The sequence below is a fragment of the Cupressus sempervirens genome, chromosome 9, assembly GCF_028749045.1.
Source record: "Cupressus sempervirens isolate cs-2001-9-10 chromosome 9, ASM2874904v1, whole genome shotgun sequence".
Lineage (NCBI taxonomy): Eukaryota > Viridiplantae > Streptophyta > Pinopsida > Cupressales > Cupressaceae > Cupressus > Cupressus sempervirens.
In genome coordinates, this window is record NC_143126.1 from 767611565 (window position 1) to 767624364 (window position 12800).

A 12800-nucleotide genomic window follows, 5' to 3' on the forward strand; every position below is an offset into this window, starting at 1 on the left:
TGTAGCACTACTCTCATAACTCATCAAATCAAAACTTAAAAATGTTGAAGAAGCATTAACATGCAAATCCTAGAAAGATGCAATGATTGAAGAATACCAATCCATATTGAAAAATGATGTATGTGATGTTGTACCCAGACCTAAAGATAAATTAGTTGTTTCTTCTAAATGGCTATACAAAATCAAATACACACTAGCCAGTAGTATTAAAAAGTACAAAGCCAGATTTGTAGCTCATAGATTCTCTCAAAAGGAAGGAATAGATTACGAAGAAACATTTGCCCTAGTTGCTTGATACACATCTGTTAGATCCATCATAGCTATCGCAACATCCAAAGGGTGGAAGATACATCAAATGGATGTCAAAACAATATTCCTAAATGGTGACATCGAAGAAGTATATATTGAGCAACTAAAAGGGTTTATTACCCATGACAAAAATGTTGAAACTAGAGCCCATAAATCACAGATAATAACCAGCAAATAGAAAGAGAAAAACTAAAACAAAGAACATTAGAATTATCCTGGGAAAACCCTTCGAGAATGAAGGGAAAAAAATCCAGCCACACAACACAAAAATATCTTTATTGATAATGAAATGTTCAAGTGTACAATATCCTTTGCATGATGCAAATATATAACAATAGGAGACTCTTTACATGATAACCGAAAAGGTCTCTTTAGATTCCTATAACTCCTATAATTAATTATGACTCTTCGAATATTCATGCCTCAATGCATGAGAATGACACATGTCATTTACATTTATAATTACAAATTAAACTTAAGTGTCCTTTTCAGCTGAACGTAACAATAATGGTAATAATGTTCATATTTCTAGAGATAAAGATCTCTATTGCAGCTACCATCTTCAACACTCCCTCTTAGCCAGAGAGAGATCTTTAGCTGAACAAACACACAAGACTGCAACCAAAATGTTAATGATGAAATTTTATCCCATATATCTTATTAGATTCATGAAAAACTATAACAATCAATCATATTTATAGAATTGTTCAACATGAAACCTTGTAACAATTAATCACATTCATGGAATCACTCAACATGAAAAGATTTGTAAGACTCACAACTAAGCCTTTATTCACGGACTCTCTCAACGTGAACTGTCATGGAATCTCTCAACATGACATCCAACTCCCATCACGAAATCTCTCAAAGTGATGACATCATGGACTCTCTCAATATGATGTTCACTATCGCATAGTGAAAGAGTTAGCATAGCTGATCTTACAATCTCATTTATTCACACAAGAATGCATAAAAACAAGACCTGGTTCCATTTAAGTCTCAAATTTTACAAATACCATAAGCATCACAAGCATATATAAGAGTGAAGGGGATTCCATAACCACTCCCTTCTTAATTATGAAGCCTCCCTCTGAAGCTAAAATCTCCCTCTAAAGATCAGCATCTCCCTCTGGAGTATAATCATTATCTTGTTGCATCCTGCAATCAACTATCAATTGATTATAAATATCAATGCTAAAAACATACTATTTCCAGTTAAAAATTGCAAGGAACAATGACCATAGAATACTTATCTCTTTGTTAGAGGTAATCCATTATTTTCTCGTGTAATCTCTTATTAGTTTGCTCATCGATTCCAACCTTTTCTTATGATTTATTGAGCATTAGTGATGTTCTACCACTTTTGAATATGTTGGCGTCCACATTACAAACTCACATAGGTGATTTATGAAGACCAGTAACCTGAGACCTGCTCTAAATGACAAGCATCTCAGCTAGAATGGTGTATGCCCTAGAAACAAGATCCTAGATCACAAGTCATGGTCACAACTTCCTAATTGTAACTGCAGACTGAAGCACATATCTACCAAGAAATAATGTATCCCGATGACCTTGAGGCTAACCAAGGACCTGAACTGATCTTGAACTGTTTGATGCTAAGAATGTTATCCACCCTTGACAAAGAACTCCAACAAGTTCTGAAATTTTCTTTCCCAACACTAGAAATAATAAAAATGAGACTCAATAAATAAATTGTGAAAATCATAGCTTTGTTGATGAGAAAATATACACACGATATGGACTCTCACCAAATATTTCCCCCCTTTTTTTTTTTTTACGACTGATGAAAAAGACAATTCCAAACAGACATGATGCGATTAATAATAGTTGTTTTAACTGAAAGTCCACCACATGTGATGCTAGGTCATTGAATAAAGACACGTAAGAAGTCAATAATAAAAACAGAACTATACCAATATTCTATTAACGACACTTCACCGTCCTTTATAATTCTTGTAAAACTCATGCAAAGTAATCAATAAAAACAAGATGTCGTTGGAATGTAAAATAAGACAATGGAGGAGAAGATACAAGTGACTGACACTACCAATAACATATTGAAGCGGTGATAAGAAAGACCAAGCGACTGACACTATCAAATTGACCTATCGAAGAAGAAGGATAACAGTCCCGATGCTAAATCATCCTCCATAAAAACAGTCAAACCACAAAGACTTCCGATGAAGGAATAAATGAGCATGAATACAAAAGAAAGAAATCTCAAGAAAACTTCCGTATGAAACAGCATATAAGAAAAACCGTGACAAAAATTAATGCAAGTAACACCTGCAAACTGTTGCAAGACATCTTTCTTTTGGAAGGATTTCCAGTAGCTTGAATCGACCGATCCTAGAGGCTTAGTCGAGGGATAAACTTTAGGCTGAATAGGGATAAATTTGTTGGCTTTCCTGCCACTAAATATGTAAAAACGAGCGGAAAAGAACATGATTCAAGAAAACATCACACTCCTATCATTGGTATCACATGAACTCAAGACAAATATTCAATGCAGAAAAGAGAGTGTAAATCATTGATAATGAATGTTTGAAGCCCAAAAGGATAACTGTCGCCAGCACACATGTGGGACCCAGAAAGAATTAAGAGATAGAACACGATGGAGAAAAATAAGACACCTGGAGAATTGACATGCAAATGCAACCAGTATACTCAAGGTCTAAAAAAAATATAAATGTCCCACAACAATTTTCGATTAAATCCAGATAGAAATTATCAATTCTGAATCAAACCTGCAACAGTGAATGTCTAGATGGACCAAACAGAAACAGATAGCAATGAAACAACCCAACTTAACTAAAGCAATTTGATGACAACTCAAGTGGTGAAATTCAGAGTTGCTCCCTATAATACTACTAAGGCTCTGAATTCCTTCAATGTTCACGATAAAGATAGACTGCATGAAAGAAATAAATCTCTTGACCTATCTCACCAGAATCATCAAATGGACATGATAGCAAAAAGCCAAGAACCTCACCCAATAGTGAAGAAAAATAAATAAATAATAAAAATAATCTTTTACAGTAACTTGAAGTGAGGAGCTACAAAACTCTAGCTCTGATACCATGTTGAAACTAAAGCCCATAAATCAAAGATAATAACCAGCAAATAGAAAGAGAAAAACTAAAACAAAGAACATCAAAATTATCTTGGGAAGACCCTTCGAGAATGAAGGGAAAAAAACCCAGCCACACAATACAAAAATATCTTTATTGATAATGAAATGTTCAAGTGTACAATATCCTTTGCATGATGCAAATATATAACAATAGGAGACTCTTCACATGATAACCGAAAAGGTCTCTTGAGATTCCTATAACTCCTATAATTAATTATGACTCTTCGAATATTCATGCCTCAATGCATGAGAATGACACATGTTATTTACATTTATAATTACAAATTAAACTTAAGTGTCCTTTTTAGCTGAACGTAACAATAATGGTAATAATGTTCATATTTCCAGAGATAAAGATCTCTATCGCAGCTACCATCTTCAACAAAAAATTCTCACGTACGCAAACTAAATGAAGCACTGTATGGTCTTAAACAAGCATCCAGGGCATGGTATGAAATAATAGACAACTATCTCTCAAAATTAGGGTATTCCAAGAACGAAGCTGATCCTAACATATACTTCAAAATAAATGGAGATGATATTATTATTCTTGTATTATATGTTGATGATTTACTAATAACAGGTGAAGAACATCTTATAGCTAAATGAAAACAAGAACTAACAACGAAATTTGACATGAAAGACCTAGGACTCCTTCATTACTTCCTAGGTCTAGAAGTTTGGCAAAAGGAGAAATACATTTTCTTAAATCAAGGAAAATACATTGTTGATATTTTAACTAAGTTTGGAATGATGGATTTTAAACCAGTAACTATTCCTATGGAAGCTACTCTACATAAACTGAAGAATGACGGATTTGAATCTAAACCTACTGATCCTACTTACTACAGGCAGATCATCGGATCACTAATGTACTTGGTTAATACTCGCCCCAATATCTGTATTGGAACTAATACTTTAAGTCAATTCATGTGTGAACCAAAGAAGATACATCTTATGGAAGCTAAGCACATCTTATGATACTTAAGAAGTTCAGTTGGTATGAGACTCAAATATGATCAAGTTGAAATCAATCTTCGTGGATATTCAGATTTTGATTGGGCAGGTAGCTCTACTGAACGTAAGAGTACCACAAGATGTTGTTTTAGTCTTGGGTCAGCAATGATTTCTTGGTTCAACAGAAAACAATCTTCCGTTGCCTTAAGCTCCATTGAAGTAGAATATATAGCCTCATCCATGGGAGCCAGAGCAGATTATGGCTGCGAACGTTGCTAGTTGGGTTGTTCAAGAAACTTTTGAAGCCAACTGCAATAATCAAAGCTGTATAAAGCTCTCAGCGAATCCAATTTTCCACAATTGATCTAAGCATATTGAGATACCTTATCATTACATTAGGGATATGGTAGATCAAGAAGTTATCAAACTAGATTACATAAGTACAAATGAGCAAACAACTAATGTTCTTACCAAACCTCTTGCCAAGTTCAAATTAGAATATTTCAGAGGAAAACTTGGCATGATCAAATTGTAATTTTGAATATTGAACTTAAGTTTCAATTTTTATGTGTGTTTATGCTTCTAGTTCAATAGTAGCATCAGATATGTAATGAAATGTGATGATCTTTCATAGACATATATATTCAGAAGGTAATCATTGTAAGGTGACGATCTTACAAATGATAGGCCTATTATCATGATAGATTATGTTGTTGTTCCAGATAAGCCAGAAGTCATTGATAAAATATGTATTATGATCAATTTAGTTGTTGATACAGTATGTTGGAGATCATAGTACTTGTTGTGATAGAGTTCATAAGATTGTGGTTACAGTTATTTGACAATCCACTATTTCAGAGTGTTAAGTCAGATAATCTGTTTTTTGGATGGATATCATTAATGTTGATATCATTTTAGAGTCCGTAAGAAATTTTTGATATTTCACTTCTCCCTCGCTAAGAGGGAGTGTTAAAGTGTAGCTTCAGTAGAAGTGAAGTGCCTTATATTTAAGTATTTAAATTTGTGATTTCATCACACACACACACACATAGTTGACTATGGTTATGTGTTTACAAATTGTCATGAAATTACATTGCAATATTGTATTGCAAGCGATTGTATTACTTTTTGGTTTAACAAACTGTCGGCACTATTATATGAGTTCATGGGCCCGTAGGGCCATGACTCCCCACCATTATACATATTGCCAATCGCTGGTGGTTGAGTAATCATCAATCACACAGCAATGCATTTTTCGCCACCAGTGATACAAACAATTTTCTGAGTATAATACAGTTGATACATATACAGTTCAGTTTGTCAGTAAATAATATATATTGTACTTGGAATCTCAAGTATATATATTCAAGATCTTCATTGTTATAGAACTGTAATCTAAATCAGATTCAGTAGCATGTATTATACTGATAATTCTATATCAGTATACTGAAGTTACTAACTAGAAGATTAAAGGAAGGTATCAGTATTTCTTTATCAGAGATCCTATAATCTTTTACAGGATATATGAGGGTGAATCAAATCTTCTTAGATTTTTCAGCCATCATACCAAGGGACATTACAAGATGTACCCTAGAACTAAGGGACAATTATCTAGAATTCCTTTTTATTACTATTTACAATCTTGGTTTCACTACTAACTCCTGAATTGATGATCTAATGCGAAGGATATGTCACTAACTAAAATCTATGCTCCTTACTATCTCAGATGAAGTCAATAAGCTAACCTTAATGAGTTGGCTTTTATAGATAATTCTATACTCAATATAATTTTGGTCTCTTCGGATATTCAAAATGGTTTCCTCTTATAGTTATCTGTTATATTCATATGTTGGATATCAAATAAATGAGTCTTCAACTTCACCCAATTTTGAGGAATTAGAATGGAATGATTCAAATCTGGTCTGAAACTGATAGGAACTTAATGTTTTCTGTGGTGTGTAAAGATCTGATAGCTTATAGATTTTATCGATTTATTTTCACCTGATTTCTTATTATTCCCTTCCTATCTCTTCTTTCTCCCGTAATCTCTCTTTAATATCTTTCTATCTTACTTATTCACTACTGATTTTAGAGCAGACTCCAAATGTATATGCCACATTGATATATAATATAAATTATGCTTATCTGTAACTAAATTCACTTTTAAAGTTTTATCTTATTCATTGATTATCGGCTATGATTCATTCCCACCGTTGTCATGGGTGGATGTCTCCTGCTACTATCTTGCCTAATACTTGCACTGACTACTTATATCTGTGCCTCACGTGGCAATGTCTTTGTTGTATATTGAGATTTGCTCTTCATCCACACTGTTCTCCGTTCGCTGTGCAATACCACTCCTTGTGGTTATCGTCCCTTATTAACTGTTGTCAATATCGTTAATGACTTTGTATTCCATGTTGTTTATGAATGCGGAGTATATCCTGTGATTTCTTTGCTTTGTAATTGTCTTTGTTCACTTCTCACTGTTCTGTTGGCTACCGGGTATTTTATTTTCTGATCATCTGAAGGTGTGAATGACTTATGCTAGTAATCTGCTTGATATTGTGATTCAACGAACTGAATAGACTCCCTCTGATTCATATTAGTGCTGCTTGCTGTCCTGTAATATCTGACGCCATGTTCTCCTATTCTCCATGTTTGGTTGCTTGAATGGAAATGTCTTCCTCTATCCATATTCATCCCCTGCGTACACTTTCCTTCCACTGGTGATATCATTTATCCATAGCTCGTATTCCTTCCAATGGAGTCTTTATTTATCTCACGTCCTCCCCTTCCATGGCCATCTTATTCGTATCGCTTCAAATGAATGAATGTGACCTTTCATCATATCTTATATGGTTAAGTAAAATAAACTGTATATAAATATATTAAGATAATGAATGTACATATATATAATATGTCAAATGATATTTATTTAATCAAAAGGTATATTCAATATTTATTATTATTATAATCTTTTAATGGCACATATATATATATATATTAGTAAAATTTCTAATTTGTATATCTATTTGATGTATCCATTATAAAGTTATCATTTTATGTTGATATTTGTTTAAAATTATATTTTTCTAATCTATACATTATATCTAATTTGTAATTCTATTATTATTCATTTATTTAACTCTACATTTTAATATTATATTTATTTATTGAATTCAACCTCTTAGATAGGGGACAACACAGCATTTGAATCTTGATGGAAATGAACCTCAGAAATTCAAGAGAGAAATGGAGAATAGCTGCAACTTGCTTTGATACCATGGTAGAGAAACCAAAATCTACTTGCAAACTCGAAACAATCCACAAATGAGCAATATGCGAATATAATAATTGCACTCTAATAAATTGTACAAATTAACTTTTCTTGTGAAGGCAAGGATGAAGATGTGAGAAGGTAGAAGTCAAACTCTGTCTATCCCTAGTATAAAACAAATTGAGAACTCTGTGGACAAGTGTTGGGAGTCGGGACACTTGTTGGATCTATATGAGGTGAGATGAAAGTCTAAATATTCTTCAATTGATATTTACGTGTAGTGTGAATAGGACTCTGCTAATTAAGCTAAAAGCTAACTTGTTTGATAATGCCTTTTCAATAGTAACAAGGATAGAAACTCCTGTTCATTTTGTATAGAGACTGGACAAAACCCTCGGCCTTCTAGTTGGTGGTTCTAGTTTTGAGAAGTATACAGTTTAAAGATTTCTGAATAGTCGAGTTTAGCAGTTTCGGTGTTTTCGTAGTTTGCAGGTCAGCATCAGCACTTACCTAGTCCCAGCATAGCAATTATTTAGCAATTAACTTTAACAACACTTTATTTCAGTACAGCAGTTCAGTTACAGTTAGTTTCAGCACCTCAGCATAGTAGTTTGGAACTTTGGATACAATTAGTTTCAGCACCTTCCAGGCAACAATACAACCAAAAATGACTTCTTGGATTTTAAGGTGAGGCTGCAATCTACAGCACAAAAGAAACATTTTCAGGCTGCAGAATCCTTGTCAAAAAAAGATCTTCATCAGGTTGTAGCAGCAAGACTGTCCTAAAATTCTAGCCAGCTTCTTATCAGCATTTCATTCATTTGTAGAACCATCTGTAGAATTCAAGGTTGAAGTTTCAAAATAAATTATTTTGTAACCTAATATTGCTTCTAGACTTGAAGCAAAGCTTCCAGTCTGTAAAAAGAAGTAACAATTCCAATATAAAATGGTGTTTTCTGCTATATTCATTTGTAACTAAATTATTCAAAAAAATTTCTACATTAAGATGGCATGACATGATGTGTGCACACAAGTACTGCAAGGTTGCTAAATAAAACCAATAAATTAAGATTATGGAGAAGCAAACACTATCAACATTTTCATTGAATAAGTGCTGAGATGCCAGAGTAGAAAGGACAATTTAATTGTGGTTAGGAAAAAATGAGGGCACATAATAAGAATCTAATGTTGGTATTATCATCACGAAGAAAAATCTCCAAATTGGATTCCATGCTGCTGCAAATGGTAACAAAAAACAAGAAAGGAGCTTAATCAAGATCACGGCTTTGAAAAAATTGATTACTTTAATTCCCTCATAAAAACAATGGATGAAGGTTATGTTGCTAAACTTCTTTCGTAGATTGACCATGTAATGAAGATAATTGTCCAACTTACAATTCTCTGGAGACCAGTAATCACACTCAAAGAAACACCTTACGTTACAAGATTTTCACATCCAAAGCCCAAAGCCAAATCAAGCCTAGAAACTGTTGCTTCCAATCCTGCTTTGTTATTGGAATTGTGGTCCAAGAAGAAAGAGCTCCTTGAATGAGATTGCCATGTGTTACTCTGAGGAACTGCCCTGCCTTCAGCCTCACTAGGGTTCCTTCTAGCAGCTGCAATGAAATTTTGTTTTAGGAAGCCTTGAAGACGAGGGTTCGAAACAACCTTCTCATGCGTACCAAGTTTATCACTTTTCTATTGATTTATTTGATCTCTACTGGTTCCTTAAGTTACCCTGTTAATTTTTTATTCTGCTTAATGCAGTTAACAATTTACTTCACGAGTCTCTTGATTAAGGATATATCATATATCTGAAGACTTTCCTGTAAACATTGCAGGCGCAACCATTTGAGTGTATTTGTATTCTCGAATCTCAATATTGTAAAAGGAGAAGAAAGTACAGTCAATACAGACTTTTGAAATAAATGCATACTAGAATGGAATTCTATCCTTAGCTTCTGTTATACCATATTTCTTGAAACTGAAGATTACTATACCAATTTGATCTCCATCTTTAGCTCTTTTGTCAAATTTTAAGATCAATTTTTATTTGGCATGATTTATGTATTCTTTTTTAAATTCTATTTCTTTCATATGGATTACCTTGCCCTTTTGTTTTGTGCACTTATTTCTGTTATGTTTTCTTGTAGCTTACAAGTTTACAAAAATACTACCCTCTTAGTAAACATGCAAGATAGAGCTTCTTCTCCTAGAGGAGGATTGGCAGCACCAGTATACTGCAAGGATCAGGAACTTAAACTAATTGAGGATGAATTTTGCTGGGGGCGAAAAGCTAGCGCCATACAGGAGAATAATATAGTATACTATGAATCATTCTCGTTTGGAGGTACAGAATATTCCTGCTACGACTCTATATACCTTTACAAAGAAGGAGATCCAGAACCATATATTGGAAAGATATTAGAAGTCTGGGAGGATCGAGTGGAAAATAGAAACAAAATGAAGGTCCTATGGTTCTTTCGTCCAATTGAAATTCCAAAATGGCTGGAAGATGAAAGTAAGCCTACATATAAGGAAATATTCCTGGCATCTGGGAAAGGAAAATGTGTCACCAATGTAATAAATACACTGGTAAGCTAAAAACAACTAAATAATTTCATTTTGGTATGTAGTGTAGAGAAGTTTGACAAAACAATTCTCTGCTTTTGTGCATTATTCTTGTGGTTTTCTGAGCTCCATTTATTTGTTAATTCTCAAAGATTTAAGCAACTCATCTTGATGTTGTCTTTTCCGATGTGTTGTAAATTTTACAGCTTCTCCGTCAAATACAAAACAGTCAGTTTTTTCATAACTAGTATATGAACGGTTATTAAACTTCATATCTTTAGCAACAACAATTTAGTTATGAGAAAAACCAAAAATATTATACACTTTATGAGAAAATAGAATCTTCATAAAGGTTGTCTGAGCAAAAATAAACTAGTATAACAAATTGTGATATGAATATCAGGATTTAACTGTGTGATTTTTGAGTCAAACTCGATGACCCATGTTTCATGAGTAGTGATTCAACATGAATCCATCTCTCATGATAATAGTATAACAAAGCTACTAATAGTATACTTTAAAAAAACTCACCAAAATCAATTATAGATATTGATGACCTCGCCCTATAAGTTCTAAAGTACTCAACAATGCTCTACACTTTTAAAGGCAGTAGCTCTCAAATATTCAAGAATTAACCATCCTGCAAGTGATTGTTTTGAATTTCACCCCAATAGTGCTTTACCATATCATTCAAGTCACTTGATTTGAGCTAAATTTTCCTCATTCACACGTGGAATATTATTTAATGTTTGTAAACATCACATCACAGTACGAGAACATGATAGAGAAGACAAAGTTGTTAATGTTGGTAGGTTCAGGAGCTATCATTCATACCTTTCTGGTTGAATTTACTGATGGTCAACTGTGCTTTCAATTCTATGTTATCTGAAATGTTTATGCTGCTATGTCTGTCATCTATCAAGCCTCTGCAGTTCTGTATCCTCGTATCTGTTGAGGTCATCGATGATGATCTTTTCCTTCTATTGTTGATTTTAGCAGAAGCTCTATTATTTGTGGCGGTTATTCTCATGCCTTGGGATTGCTGATTTGGGTCAATGTGACTCCTTACTACTGTCGGGGGCATTTCTTTTCCTCCCAACCCTCTTCCTTCATTTGGTTGATTCAGCTCTTCCTTGTAATGTTCACGGCTGCGGTGATATTAATATGGATTATTTAACTGACACATTCTTCCCAGTCATTGATGATGGGTGTGATGGGGATAGTGTGGCTTTTGTATCTTTTGGAATTCTAAGTGGCATGTTGCAAAACTGCCATAGTGTGTTTGGTGTTCCCCGAGCAGTGATCTATTGTCTTCTGACGGTTTCAAGCTCAGATGGAGCAGACTATGTTTCTATGTTCATATAAAGAAAAATAAATGAAATCATTATTGTGTAGGGAAGAGAACAGTAATTGGGCCTTTGGAATGTTTTTATGGCTGTATCTCTTGGCATCATGGTGTCTGCTACAGACCGTATGATCTTTTCTTATTATTGTTTTAAATTCAGATTGTGATCGATGATATATAATGTGTGCAGTAGAAAGCATGTGTGACATTATCATAGCAGAGCGAGCTATTACAGTGTCGGCTTCAGGCTTTAGGCTTCACAAGTTCACGGTATCTACAATTTTGTTTTATCTCGTCAGGCATGCTGTGTATGATCAGTTTATGATCATTTTTGTGTGTCTATTATCTCATATCCAGCAATTGGCAATGGTTGATCCATACTGTGGGTTGGTAAAGCATCACATGGTAATGATTCTAGAATATCGTGTGAGACATCAGTGTTAAGGAAGTTGTAATTTCTGTGACTAGAGAATGTCTTATATCTGTGGAGTGAGCACTGCATAGGTGACAAAGTTGTTCTGTATATGATCTGAGCTTGATCAATTTTTATCTGTGAGCTACTTAAAGCAGTGTATGTTTTGTATATGCTGGAGGTGTGTTCAAACTGTGAATAAGGAACATATCTTGAATGTATACAAATCACTTATATAGTGGGTACATGCTAGCAATAAAGAAAATCAACTTAGTAGTAGTATTGTTACCGTGTTACAATGTAAATGCTAGATACAGAAAGCTTTTCAGCAGTATAACCATCTGAAGCTTACACTGTTAGTACATAAGCAAAGAGCATTGTGATTGAACAATTGTTCTCATAGAATGCTTGCAAGACAAATAAGCTGAAGTAAATGCTGACCCTAGAGAAAACACTACTGAAACACCCTAGTCCAATGCCAATATGAAATAAAAAGCTCCCAACTTGAATAACATTGATAAATCTTGACAATAGGTGTTGAATGATCACTCCTTTTATGGTTATTTTTGTCATAGTTATCGATTAGGACTCAGCAAACTGATTGTTTATTTCGATTAAGATTTGGATTGTCAGAATCTCAGCACAGAATTGATACTTCAAGAAAAGTGCACATAATTCTTTTTCTGAAAAATGTTAGTTTTTAAAAATCTTCTTGCTAGACTTGGCCAAACTTTCCAAGTCTCTGAAATTGGTCTATAGACTTGGTTTAGGT

General features: G+C 33.9%; 1 pseudogene across 1 annotated transcript in view; it reads left to right on the plus strand.

Moving 5' to 3' along the window:
- The window catches only part of LOC149540943 (uncharacterized), a 56263-nt pseudogene that overhangs the window by 24458 nt on the left and 19005 nt on the right, over positions 1-12800 (plus strand). The window contains exon 2 of the transcript XR_016356538.1: positions 9854-10295. The product of XR_016356538.1 is annotated as an uncharacterized LOC149540943 (transcript). The remainder of the gene's footprint in view (positions 1-9853; positions 10296-12800) is intronic.